This window comes from Lasioglossum baleicum, chromosome 12 (assembly GCF_051020765.1).
Source record: "Lasioglossum baleicum chromosome 12, iyLasBale1, whole genome shotgun sequence".
Classification (NCBI taxonomy): Eukaryota; Metazoa; Arthropoda; class Insecta; order Hymenoptera; family Halictidae; genus Lasioglossum; species Lasioglossum baleicum.
In genome coordinates, this window is record NC_134940.1 from 7737242 (window position 1) to 7751061 (window position 13820).

General features: G+C 38.6%; 1 long non-coding RNA gene across 2 annotated transcripts; it reads right to left on the reverse strand.

Annotated features, from left to right (window-relative positions):
• Positions 1 to 5145: 5145 nt before the first annotated feature.
• Positions 5146 to 10776, reverse strand: LOC143213998 (uncharacterized). Of its 2 annotated transcripts, none has more exons than XR_013010080.1 (3): positions 7665 to 10776; positions 7117 to 7594; positions 5146 to 7002 (listed from the first exon to the last, which is right to left on the reverse strand). It is a non-coding gene; the product is annotated as an uncharacterized LOC143213998 (long non-coding RNA). The 2 variants fall into 2 exon arrangements; XR_013010081.1 differs by having other exon boundaries at positions 7117 to 7322; positions 7440 to 10776.
• Positions 10777 to 13820: the final 3044 nt, after the last annotated feature.

Sequence of the window (13820 nt, forward strand, 5' to 3'; positions counted from 1 at the left end):
GTAGGTATAATTTAAAACATTGAAAATATTAGACGAATTCATCAACAGCATATTAAGAGAGAAAATCAATTTCTATGTCACTCCGGTTTGTTGCAATTCAAGTGGAAAATTTTTATTTTGCGTGAAGACAGCGCTGTCTAGTTTAGTTTTTCCTTTCTTCACATTGGCCAAGGGACTGCCCTGTAGCGTAACACATGAATGTCTAATCATCATTGGGCTCAATTAATTTCATCTATTACCTGTCCTAGTTTATCGTTATCGATTTGACGTTTCGAGGATCGATCGATCTTTACACTTGACAAATCCCCATCTGATCGGCCTTTTCGTAATTTCCTATCGCGTCATCGAAATCGGAAGTTTATCGAGAACTCCCGCATTTTAAATGATAAACGGCGTGTTGTCGGTGTTTTTAGTTCGGTCATTGCTAATCTGGATCAATAATTCCATATTGCTAATTTGGATCAATGATCATAAATTTCTTTCTACAGGGTGTCTCAGCTGAAGGAGGCCACCTAAATATCTTCTTTATTTTTAATGGCACAAAAAATATTTATGGCATAATTTCAATATCATGGAAGAACAATTTCTTTCATCCGTTTATTTTTTCATAGTTTTTTTTTATCGGGAAAACTTAATTTTTTTATTCCATCTTATAGCGACTGAAAAAGTACATTTGAATATGCTCGAGTCATTAACAAGATGGAATAAAAAAAAATTAAGTTTTCCCGATAAAAAATAACGGTGTGAAAACTCTAGTTCTAAGGACACCTTGTTGTCAGCATGTTCGCTACCTGCACCCCCAACCCCAACTGTGCTCTGGGTTTTTCCCTGGAAGGATACACGTCGCGCAGTGGAGCCACACGCTGCCCGCTCTCGACGTTTGCTATTTCGATATCCCTTACAATAATAAAATATTAATTATTATATTTGATCTTGTAATTTTTACCAGGCAACACATACAACCCGTGGCAGAATGTTTACGATCGGAGGCATTGATACGGATTTTAGAGAAAACATTCACAATTTAGGAGTATAAAATATTACTTTATGGAGTTAAAACTGATGGGAAATGAAAAGGGTCTTATTGAAGAATGAAAAACAACAAAATAACATGAGCTTTCATTTATTATAACAAAGAAACGAGAAAATAAACAAAATGTTACACGCTACAAACTTCGCTACAAACTGATGGGAAATGAAAAGGGTCTTATTGAAGAATGAAAAACAACAAAATAACATGAGCTTTCATTTATTATAACAAAGAAACGAGAAAATAAACAAAATGTTACACGCTACAAACTTCGTCGTCGCAAACGATGGTTTCCCAAGATAAATTATTTTTTAAGATAAACTGAGAAATATCCTCAACAATTCGTGCAAAAGTGGTGTCTCTCCATCTTTAACGATTGTTTAAACATGTTTAAACATTCATAATGTATTAATATTGGATATCACTGTATTCGAGAAAGTCTACAGAATCTTTTGCTGCAAAGAACAGTCCAATATCTTTTATAATAACATCACAATATTTATTTAAAGTTGAAAAATATTCTAGGGGAAAAATTAAGGGCAAATTCGGAATCAGCGCAAGAAACTCTATGTATAAGAATCATCCAACAGTAATTGTTGAACAATTTTGGTGTTGGACAGTGTAAATTGAATCGGAAACTTTCTTCCAGCTATTCTATTAATCAGGAACTTTTTTCCGTGTAACATTTTGTTTATTTTCTCATTTCATTGTTATAATAAATAGAAGCTTATGTTATGTTGTTGTTTTTCCTTCTTCAATAAGCCCCTTTTCCCATCAGTTTTAACTCCATAAAGTAATATTTTATACTTCTAAAAAGAAATTTTGAATGTTTTCACTAAAATCCGTATCAATGCCTCCGATTGGAAACATTCTGCCACGGGGTGTACCAGTTGATTTGAGCGTTCGGTAGGTTCAGTGTTAGAGATACAAGTCCCTTTAAAAAGAGCAGCGTCTAAATTAGGCCGAAGTTCAGCTGTTGAAGAAGTAGGTTACGCGATTCGTCCGATAAAGTTGAATATATAACTGATACGGTAACTGTGTAGTTGGATTAGTAAAGCCTCATTAACTCGAAGACGAATAGTGAATGGCCACGATTTCGGGCCGTGTGGCTACCCAACGGCACTGTAACGATAACCAGATTTACAATCAGTTATAATCACAAGATGTCGGGCCCTCATGTAACATGTATCCAGCTTCGATTCGCGATCACGCGAGTCTGCAACTTACCCGAGTGGTCGAAACGTGCGTGCGCGATTTCACAGTGACATTACGCATCCTCGAGATAAAAACATTCTGGTGACTGGTTAATTGCCAAAAATCGAGAAACCGGCGAGATAGTAGCCGGTGACTTCTTATCTCCCCGGCAACATCTGAACTTTTCCACGATCACATGACTGCCGTTTTTTTCTGTTTGCCGCCACTAGTAGCAATCGTTCCGCGTGCCTGCTTTCGCCTTTGCTCCTCAATGCTTCAGCTTGACATTGATATAACTCTGAGGGACAATGATAAAGAGTCTCGTGGAGTGGTTCGCCTTTTTTCTCTTTAATTTTAGTTACTACATAAGATAATTCGCTGTATCGACGTCAAACAGACGCGAACCATTCAACTATCATCGGAGCTTGTCATCCCCTAACTTAATTGCACGTAATGCTATTACTAATTGCTAGAAAGCGGATTTTATGCATTTATGGAAAAAATGAGTAGGTGTAATTTAAAACAGTAAATACATTAGAAGGATTTTAAAATGCTGTTACATATACTCTTTTCAACCTATTCAACATATTAAGAAAGAAAATGAACTCCCGTTTCACTCCAGTTTGTTGCAATTCAGGTACAAAATTTTTATTTCGCATAAAAATCCAAATGGGGACCAAAAATTTTCAACTTTTTTTAATGTAATGTTGTACAATTCGACGAAAAACTGATAACATTAGGTGTTCCATTAGTGATCAGCAGATTCGACATGTACTTCGAAAAATCCAACTTTCTAAGTAGCCTCTAGCTACTATAGCCACAAAGACTCGCAAAAGCACGCCGTTGCATGCTGTCAAGGCATAAATAACCGCGTAAGTGACGAAAGCGAAGAAGTTGATTTCCATAAAAATCGACACCTGGAATTCTAGCCGTCTTCTTTTAATTCCACCGGCTATCGAGCTCGGAGAGAGCAATAAATTCTGGTTCGTAGACTAAAATGAAAGCCGCTCGTGTTTCTTCAATGGTATAATATGCAAATGAGCACTCTTCAATAACTGATTAATTTCCGGATCGACCCATGCGATGCAGCGTGTTAATAACTCATTTAATCGACAGAGACGGAACAAAAAAAAAATGGCGAAGCTTATCGGCCAGGAGGTTATACGTGTTGGCGCCTATTACGTGAAATTGCTTTAAAGCGTGCTCGAAAAACCAGCAAAACGAATACGCGCTTTCTCCAGCTCACCGGGGTGCTTCCCAGAAACCTCGAAAGCGGGGAAGTCGTTTCTTCCACCGCGCTTGGGGTAATAAATGGTGTCACGGCGCGTCGAGTGGATGTGTTTATTTTCGAAAGTCCAACGACATTTATGGAAACGCCGTAAAACGGCAATTTCTCCCCGGCTCCTTGCCCAGATCCTCACCCTCATTGGCCCGGTTTTTTCGTCCCTTCGGCCGAGGGTTGTACGGAGGTGTCGTGTGTCTCATTTTTCTAAGGCACCATGAACATCGGAAGATCGCATTGCCACCGACGAAATACCCAGAAACTTTACCCGCCGTAGACTCCGGAGCAATTTATGGTTTAATAGGATGAAGGTCAGTGCGAGGAGCAAAGTGGAGCTATCTCATATACAGGGTGTTCGTAAAAAAACGTCTCACAGATCACGGCTCGGATAACGTGGAGCAAAATTGGTTTCTAGTTCTGCTGGCGTAAATTTCTTTCTACATCAATCACACCGACGTAACGCGAAACTAGGCCTTAACTAATTTTCCTTAACTAATTCTTTCGGTTTCTATATGTATGTGGAAATACAAAACTATTTTTGTGTGTGTGTGTGAAACGACTAATTTATAATCTCGTATTAGTTGCGTTGCAGATCGGGCCCATTTATTTTACGGCACCCAGTACGTGACCTGTAATAAAATAAGTGGTTCCCGGAGATCCTTATTAAGTCGCGCGGGAGGAGAAAAGGAGATCGTAATCGATATCATCAGCGGAAGAAACGAGAAATCCCTTTGATGTAATTCGACGTGGATGGTACTTTATTATCCTCGATTACTATGGGGCAGATTGAATGTTACGAAGTGGTAATCGTTTCCTTGTTACTTGTTTAGAGGATGGAACGAAGAAAAATTGCGTTAACCATGCGACATGCCGTACGTTACGTATTATAATAGATTTTGTACGTTTCAACATTGGCATGACGTATTTAAAAATATTTGAACAGTGTTATTTATTGTTATGTTACTGGTATCGCCATATCTACCAAGAAGATCGAGTGTTATGTAACAGGATTACGCGAGAGCTGCGTGGGAGGTAATTCGCTATCAAAGAAGACATAAAATTGAATCTTGAAAGAGAATTCAAGATGAATTTATATGGGGAAACTACGTGTATAGTAATCGATAACGATAATTATGTGTTTTATGATCGCTTGTGGTACAACAGTGGGCTGAAATCACTATATGCCGAGCTTTCGCATGTGAATTTCAATTTCCCTTATCACTATAAATATTTGCGAAGTACACATTACATTACGATTGAAACATTACACGTGACAAGCAGTTTGGCTATTCACACGTAAGCTCATAATCGTCGACGAGTTAAATTTAACTGCACGAGGTCTGAAGTGTTGGATAAGTTCGAGCGAAAACCGCACAAGAACTATAATTTTATCAAAAACTGATAAACCCGAGATACAGTTTGCTCGTCAACTATTTATTTTCCGTTAAACATTATCGAGTGCGGTTCTACAAGATAAATAATAAAAAACGGAGAAAAAAGATTAAGTGGTTTTTCCCATTATAAATTACTTAATCGTTGAATCAAGGAAAAAAGTAGACACGCGCGTTAGCGACGTAAGGTTACTTTTAACCTTTTTTTTAAGGTTACCTAAGGATATTGAACTTTCGTATATGGAGAATCGAATTTTTATCTAGATTTATTAAGAACTTACGCAAAATTTACAGTTTCATAAAACTAGACAACTTGAGAAGTGATACAGCGTAATCTGTAATCACTATGAATCAATGTACGTGAACACCAACAATAAGATAGGTGAGAAGCACCCGTGAGATTCACGTGGAATGTTTAATTACCTTATCGTCGACTACCTGGGCCTACCATGTATCGCATATTACCTGTCTACCGATAGAAAGCGGGGAAGGTAAATAATCTAAAAAGGAAAGATATTTCTGGGAATACACATACACACGATCCCCTTCTCCTTTTCCATCGACCCATTCGCTGAGGAATTTTGCAACCCTTTTTCTTAGAAACAGCAACCAAATAGATGGAATGTACCTCTATACGAGATAATCCGGCGCCGACAAAAGACACATAACCCGGGCCACTTTATTAATGTCCAATTCCATTTATTTATTGTGCTCGTAATTGCTAATTATCCGAGCATTTCGCTTATTAACACGAAAAATTAAATTCAATGATTAAACGTGAAAGATTAAATTAATTGAGTGAAAAATTCAAGTAGAATATCATTTTATATTCTGTTCGTTCGAACAGAATGGAAAATGGTTTCCAATCTCAGATAATAAATTCGAGCATTTTGAAATCTAATACTTCCACGGATACCTATTAATAACTTTAATAATACATCCGGGCGTACTATGTATAGTTCTATGGCCCGAAAAAACCGAATGGATCCCACGTCGATGGTTTCACACAGCATTGTATCCTTGAGAGAAGCTCCGCGGTCAAATTCTAAGGCACCGTATTTACCACGGGCACCATTACTCTTTCTCTGGCGGTTCCCCCGTCAGCATTTACAGGGCTAGATCATTGCGAAATTCGGAAACCCTTTTTCTGAGTATCCCCGCGGATGCCTGTGACGGTAACCTTGTAGCTAGAGCCGTCTACCTGATTCCGGACACTTGAGAAACGGCCCCGAGAAGCGTCATCGAATCTCAATGAACCGAGAAGCGATTATTGCGAGATTTACGATGCGACATGTGGCCGCAAGTTTGGAAAAAATTTCGGCTCCACCTACTTCCCTCGATATTCTTCTTTTCGTCTCTCTTTCAGCTTCTCAGTTCTTTCATTCGGCACAAGTGCACGATCTCTCTCTCCCTCTGGTGTCGCTTTCGAGTGCGTTTTCGACATGTTTAAAATGCATAAGAAGGTGAAGTGTTAAAAACTACTTCCATTAGAGTCGTAGAAAAAAATATATCTATCTGTAACGATTCTCAAAAAGACATATTTCAGAGATCTACCGTAACTGGAAGATACGGCGGAAGATTCTAGGAAAAGATATGGATCAGGCAGTCCCACATGGTTTGAAAGTTTAAATAGGAGGCGTTAACATCTTTATCGCGGTAACCTTCTAAGTTTGTTAGCTTCATATAGAGATTACCGCCTGACCATCGCGTTATCATTCAAGTCCCCTATTGCCACTATCGTTACATCGACTTTAGATGTTTCAACAAATGTTATCTAATATTCGACAAATATTTCTGCTATGGAACGAGGGTGGAAGATAGTTTATCGGTTGTGTATTGGTGTAATACACCCATATTTTTAAACGTCTACAGAACGAATGCGAATGTTAAGAAAATTTGGGACACTTTACTTCTTTCGTTAAATTTTTATCATGTTTTTAGTTAGCGCATGCCATTGATATAACTTCACCACTTCGTTCAGATAACACGTTCATACTTCACGAAGATTAGTTCTCATAATCTTTGTTAGATTACTTCATTTTATTCGTTCGACCCACTGGCGTTAAGATACATTCACGGGATTGTACTATAATATGTCCAGTAACCTACAATTTATATAATTAGTGTTAAAAAATTAATATTCTTATGAAATATAAAATGTGATCACATACCACCTAAGAAGACGGCAAAATTGCATATTGTTACTGGCTACTATATACCTTGCAATAACGGTACTGCATCGTCAATTACTCGTTGGCCAAAAAATTATTTTTCATGACACGGCTTTATTCTTTTCGTTAAAGACTCCATATTGAACGCATTGATCCGTTGATCCTCCTTCTTCGTTACGCTCCGATTTTTTTTCACCTTAATGGCAAAACATTGTAGCAGGAATCTTCCTCGATTCCGACAGAGGCGCACAATACTGCAAATCATTGGAATCAATCATCCGTGCAAGCTATATAGTCCGGGTACTTGCAAAAAATGCGATTTCACAAAAAATTTGATGCTACTCATCATACCTCGATAAAATGTTACCTACATTCATTGATACTCAGTTGATACAATGGTTTACAACGTAATAAACGGATACAAGCTTATGAATTATTCGAGAAGCACGTCTACTAATATTTTAATTGTTGTTATTATTTCAATGGTTCTGAATATTGAATAGCGTACCGGATACTACAGCTCTTCCTATAAACAATGAAGAGTGACAAGCTGCTCGAAACCAAATAACCCATGTAAATTTTTGTTAAACACCTACTTAACGAGGCAGACTAAACTGACAATGGCTATATTCAGGGTACGAACTAATCCACAGGCAGTAAAGGGATTTATTACGGGTGCTTCTTAGTACCCTGCACCGTTAGGTGTATACCTGCTGCAAGTACAACCAACAATTCAGGAGAAATCCATAACCGGTAAACCGATATTTCACTTTGGCGGTGTACGAACGTACACGGTGGAACGAATTAATATTCGGACCGTCTAAAAAAGACGATAACTTTTTTAATATTGTACTATATGATTTGAACTTTTTTGGGAAGCTGGAGCAGTTAGTTTACTACAGGATGTAAAAACAAATTTTTTTTAAATTCCAATTGATTGGAATTGTAGAAAAAATACTGAAAGTTGCATTTTACAACTTTTTTATGTGGACCTATATTGAAAATTTAAAAAATACGTTTACCTTAATTTAATGAGTTATATATGTCATTTTAAAACTTGTTTTACGCTCTATTTAATTATGCTTTTGATATTTAATTTTATTCAAATTTTTATCAAATTATTTAGCTTTTATATCAGGAATACAGGCGGCTCGGAATATCAACGAAGTACAATGGGGCGAATAGTTTGAAGTTTGAACTCATAGAAAAAAATAATGCGAAAATCGCGTTTTCATTTAATTTGTCAACTAGTTATATTACTAAGAGTTACCCATTAAATAATTATTTCACAAATTAATTCACTGTATGTGTTAATTCACAAATACGAAAATTCAATGAAATTCCACTATGACGATCTTTGCGCACTACAAACGCTTGAAGTTCTGCAATGCGGTGGCGGTAACCATTCTGCGACAGCCAAGCGCCACGAGCTCGCAAAGCTGTCAACCCGCGAAGTTCATTCTAAGACTCGATTATTGTGTGCTCGGAAACTTCCAAAATAAACTGTATCGTTTAACAACGATGTAAGAAGTTTCTCTCGGTCGGGCTTCACTAAGAAGATTTGCTCGGAGGACCATTTGTCGAGGCTGTACATTAACGTAACAATCGCAAGCCCCTCTTCTAAGAGGGACCAAACACTTTCCGTTGATCGAATGCTAATAATTAACGTTGGCTTCGGTTGAGGGGTGGCATCAACAAAATGTCAGCGTGGCTAAAAGCCATGAAAGCAATTTGTCCGCAAAACCTGCCTTGAAATTCAAATGATCGGTGGCGTGAAAGTTTCTCCCGTCTTGACTGAAACAATTGTTTGGGAGGTTCGAGGGGGAGGATGGAACAAAGGAGAGAGACACTCGGGGTGTTCTTTATCAATTTTGAGGAATCGTTTTCGAAAGAGCTATTAAACCTTTTGAATTAGAATTTTGCACACATTTTTTAAAAGTGAATCTAAAATTCTGTCGTAGTTTAAAGAAAACATTTGAATCAATTATTTGTAACAACTTGTAGCAGATAACCTGTCGATTCCTGTTTCCCAATAACTCACTAGCAACATGTGTTTTTAATTTACAAGCAAAATTACCTACTTATTTAAAAATTAAAAATACGACAGAACTTTCCTCCCAACCTAATACATGTGGTACAACACTGTTTCATAGAATCGCGTTCTTCAGACGCTGTGACTAAATTAATTTGGCGAGGATTGGGGGTAAGATGGAATTGACGGGGTGGTTCCAGATACCAGGGAATCAAACGGTTACGCGCGATTGTAGAAATTCGCGTAAGCCGTTCACGAAGAATCGAAGACGTATCCGATGACGTCACCACTGGCAAATCTCCTGGATGAAGGCAGACGCCGGTTGACCTTGCACACGCAGTCATCTGCCACTCGGTTATTCACACGGGATGGCGAAAAGAAGAGGTGTGAAGTAAGAAGAGGAGAAAGGCACCAGCAGAGAAAATGCTGAGTAGGGTGTGGAGTCGCGCATGCGATCACCAGCTCGACCTCCCACTACACACTCCCGCATATCCTCCTCCACCTCTACCTTTCACTATCTTCCGTCTGCCGTGGCCGAGGATACTTATTGCTGTCAGTCAGTGCACTCGCAGCGAGCGCGGTTAATGAATGAAAGGAATCGAAATCGGAATCGCTCCACGGACCGAACTATGTAGTATAGTACGCGCGACGACGTTACATGCTGCCGACATGGTTGAGTTACTCATGAATAGACTGCGGACTTGTAATGCCAAATGAACATTTTTATAAGCGCCGATTGTAAGCCACAGGAATGAAATAATTAATTAAAGTTGGACATAGTATAACAATATTTTTCAATTCTTCCAATGCCTTCAGACTTTTGTATCACATTTATTCTATTTCATCATAAATTCACGCAATCCGCAGTCTGCTAATGACCATTTACGACTGCGGATCTTCATGCGAAATAAACACACCCTTTGACGTCGTTAGTTATACACAATTATACAATCAAGTTCAATTTAACGAATACGAGTTTTCCTCGGTTCGTATCGATCGGAGGGAAACTCTATAGAGTACTATGTAATTATGTAGGGAAACTTTGTAATTTATATTGTGCTTTAATTTTGAGCTGAACTTTGGATTTGTTCGCGATTAAGTTGTCTCAAAAACCAATGGCAAATAATGGGAGGCCATCGTTACGGTTCCATACAGAATGTCAGTTTTTACGTACACTGTTAAAAGGCTAATGCTTCAGTTAGAATAGAATAACCTAGTTAATTAATCGAGCCACGGTGATTCGTTACACGAAATGGAATTAATAAGGTGAGCACACTTTCCCCGCAGTAAATACAGTCACGGCAGAGCAAGTAAGACTTCTGTCTTGGTCCGTGGAATGTCGTTACGGTACTGTCAAAGACGCGTTCAGAATAATCCATCAACCGTTCCTATCCTGCCTACTCTCATCGCCTCTCTCTTTCCACCGAGTCCCTGCGCCATTACATCACAAAAAGATGCACCGACAGATAGTTACTTTGAAAGGGGTAGGCGATCCCGAGAGATTTGTCGGCGAGGTTCACCTCTTTCAATATCCTTTCAAGAAGTGGCCGGCTGAAAGATCAATTTTCTATTGACCGTCAGCTATCGGAGGCAAAGCCAGGAATCGTTGATCGATTCATGACACTATAACCCAACGAAGATCTTCATCTATGCTCTCCCGAGCTAGTTTCCACCAGAGCAAACCGACCCGATGTGATCTGCTTCACTGTAACGAAAGCAAATCTCTTATCGTGCCATCCGGAACGATTAAATGCAATCAGATATAGGCAGAATCAATAATCGGACGTAGATTCATTGAGCATTTGCAAATCTGTGACTCAATTTTAATAAAAATGAGTATCTTAATCTTTCTTATCCTAAGACACCTTGTTGTAAGAAGCTGTTAGAAGATAATTGAAGATGGAGACCATTTTTAATGAGAAGATCAAGCATAAAAGAAATGTTGTAACACCATTTGCGTATGTATGTCATAAAATTTTCGGTTAAGGTAAAAATCAGATTCCTCCGAGATTAGTTTTTCATGTGATTTAGATTCAGACAATTTCGCAGCCTCTGAAACTGGATCGATTTTCAAAGTTATCGAATTTCAAATCGACTTTAGATCTACAGTGCCGCGGTGCTTCCGTACGAACCAGCCAAGTGTGAACTGTCAAGGATGATCTGCCTCTTCACCACTTTCGTATTGACGGCTCTAGTCTAAACAAAGCCCTGTTTTAAATCTATTTTGACTTGAATTCGGAATACCCCAGAGGACTGACCACAACGAACGTACATATGTCAATATTTACAAACTCTCATTGACATTGTAGTTTTATTCCCAGTTGTGTCCGTCGTACACTGCTAACGTTATTAATAAGTTCGCATCTTCTACAACGACTGTGATATAAATAGCAACAAGAGAACAAAGAGAACACAGCTATTTAGCATTACGCGAACTTATAAATTGACTGTGAAAATTAATCCTAGAATATTTTTCGTAGAACAGTGGAAAAGCATCGTACACGATTTTCACAGCCGTATCGAGTAAGAAATCTTTAAATTTCTTATCTGACCTCCAGCTGCTGATCTGTCTCTGCTTTGGTCCCTTTTTTGTGGGCAGCATCAGAATGGGAAACCATGCATCCTTTTTTTCGTCACTCTAATATCTACACATAAATAACGTATCATTCCCGAGATATACATATACGTAAGCTGTATTCTCGGTTAATAATAAAAAGCATAGTTCCAAATCATTAGTGTCGTTTCTTATCTGTAATACGCTTTCAAAAATCTAGTTCATACAAGATAATACGTAAATAATCACAGTGATTTCAACATTATACAAAATCTAATGATTGAAATTTCCTGAAAAATTTATCCAATCATTTGACGCACACTAAAAAGCGACAGCAAATCAAACAAGGATTTGTTCAGCGACGCTTGAACGCAATCTGCTCGATACCATCACTATTGACCGAAGCACTCAATATGTATTGCGCGACGGAAACTAGTCCGCCACAGCAGCGTTCTATGCTAAAAATCTCTTGAAGTATGCTACGACAGACGTCGAAACTTGTGACAAAGTTTCGATTTGCGACATAGACAAACACAATCGAATTTTTTCCAAACGAAACGACGTAATGTTTGCAGAATAAGTAACATTATGGCACGAGAATCGAGCGGGCGCGGCTCCCCGTACGGTTTCGTTCAGTGTCGTGCCGGTGCGTCTCGTCGCCCGGTGAAACGATAAAATTGCGAATATTTTCAAACAATATAGTTCTCGAATTTCATGCAGAAATATATGTTCCGTTACCTTTGAAACAGAAGTGTCCGCTAAAAGGATACAATAGATTCTTTTCTAGAACTTTAAAGATCTTATTTAATAGTACGCTGTTGAATGAAGAGGAATTTAAGTGGCAACATTACGGCAATTTGATGGGACTCGTAATTATTGTTCATCGGGACATCTCGTAAGTCTAGCCCTTGACGCGAAAGTGACGTAACGAGACGCTATCAGCAGTGCTTTCCGCGCTGCTTCGAATTGCACAACATTGTGTGTCAAGGGCTACGTATGTAGATACATTACGACTAGCCTTTCTAGGCAGCGTGTACAGTTGTTCTTTGTGCAAATGTTGCCGGCAGATGAGTATTCCAAGTTGATACGCCATCAGCGCGCAGATCAACGACACTTTCTTTTTCTTGCGGCGCCTTAATTGCTAAGAAAAAGAAGGCGTCTAGGAAATCAATACGCCGAAAGTCTCGACTCTGCCTGCTAGTATCAGAAATCGCGAAGACCTCCCCGCAGCTTCTATCACAATTTGACGATTTACAATAAATACGACAGTGTGATAATATCGGTTAAAAGGTAACTGAGGCTACTACCCATGACTAGACTGCTGGTGTTTATGCAATTTTCAATTTTTTGGCAAATTTTAAGAAAGTGGAACCACGTAAAATCTTATTCTCAGCGGTATGTAGTCTTTGTAGTTCTGGAATAAATAAAAATCGTATTAAGTTCTGAATTTTACATTCTAGCATTTTTTGACGATTTTTCGATCCCATAAATGCGACCCGCTGCTTTTAAAACAAGCTGTAACCATTATGTAACCAGTGGTTCAAAAGTACGATATACGCGAAATGATGGGGACACGATTGTTTCAGTTGCCTTGGAAATAAATGTACCGAGAGGAAGTTATTATTGGATTACATATAAAGCTCCGGAAGTATAACGCATACGTTTATTAGTACTTGATTGCGTAAATGGGGAAATCCGTAATAAAAGAAAACGCTTCGCGAGCGCTGTTCATTATATTCCATTAGCGTATTTGGTTTATTTATCTCGTACGTCAATGACCGGGTACCCGGTTACCTAGTTGCAACACGTTGCGCATTCTCTGTTCTTGCTCAAAAAATTGTAACACCGTTTTGAACGCACAGTTTTCGGACAATCTTCTATTGATTTACATTTACAGCATGAAACTGTATAATGTATATTTCTGAAAACATTTTAATAGTTTTATTATTGGCTGTTAGACGTTTGTAGTCGAGGAATAACAGTGGGGGCGTTGATCGCGCTGTTTCTATCATACTAAACGACTGATTGTGGTATTACATCGGCACAGGTTTCGACAGATTGCGAAACACAATCCTGCTTCATATGCAGCTTCCATATTTCTCCCATGACAAACGTATGCGAGCCGGTGTGCATCAAACCATAATATGTGGCTCTCAACCACATTCT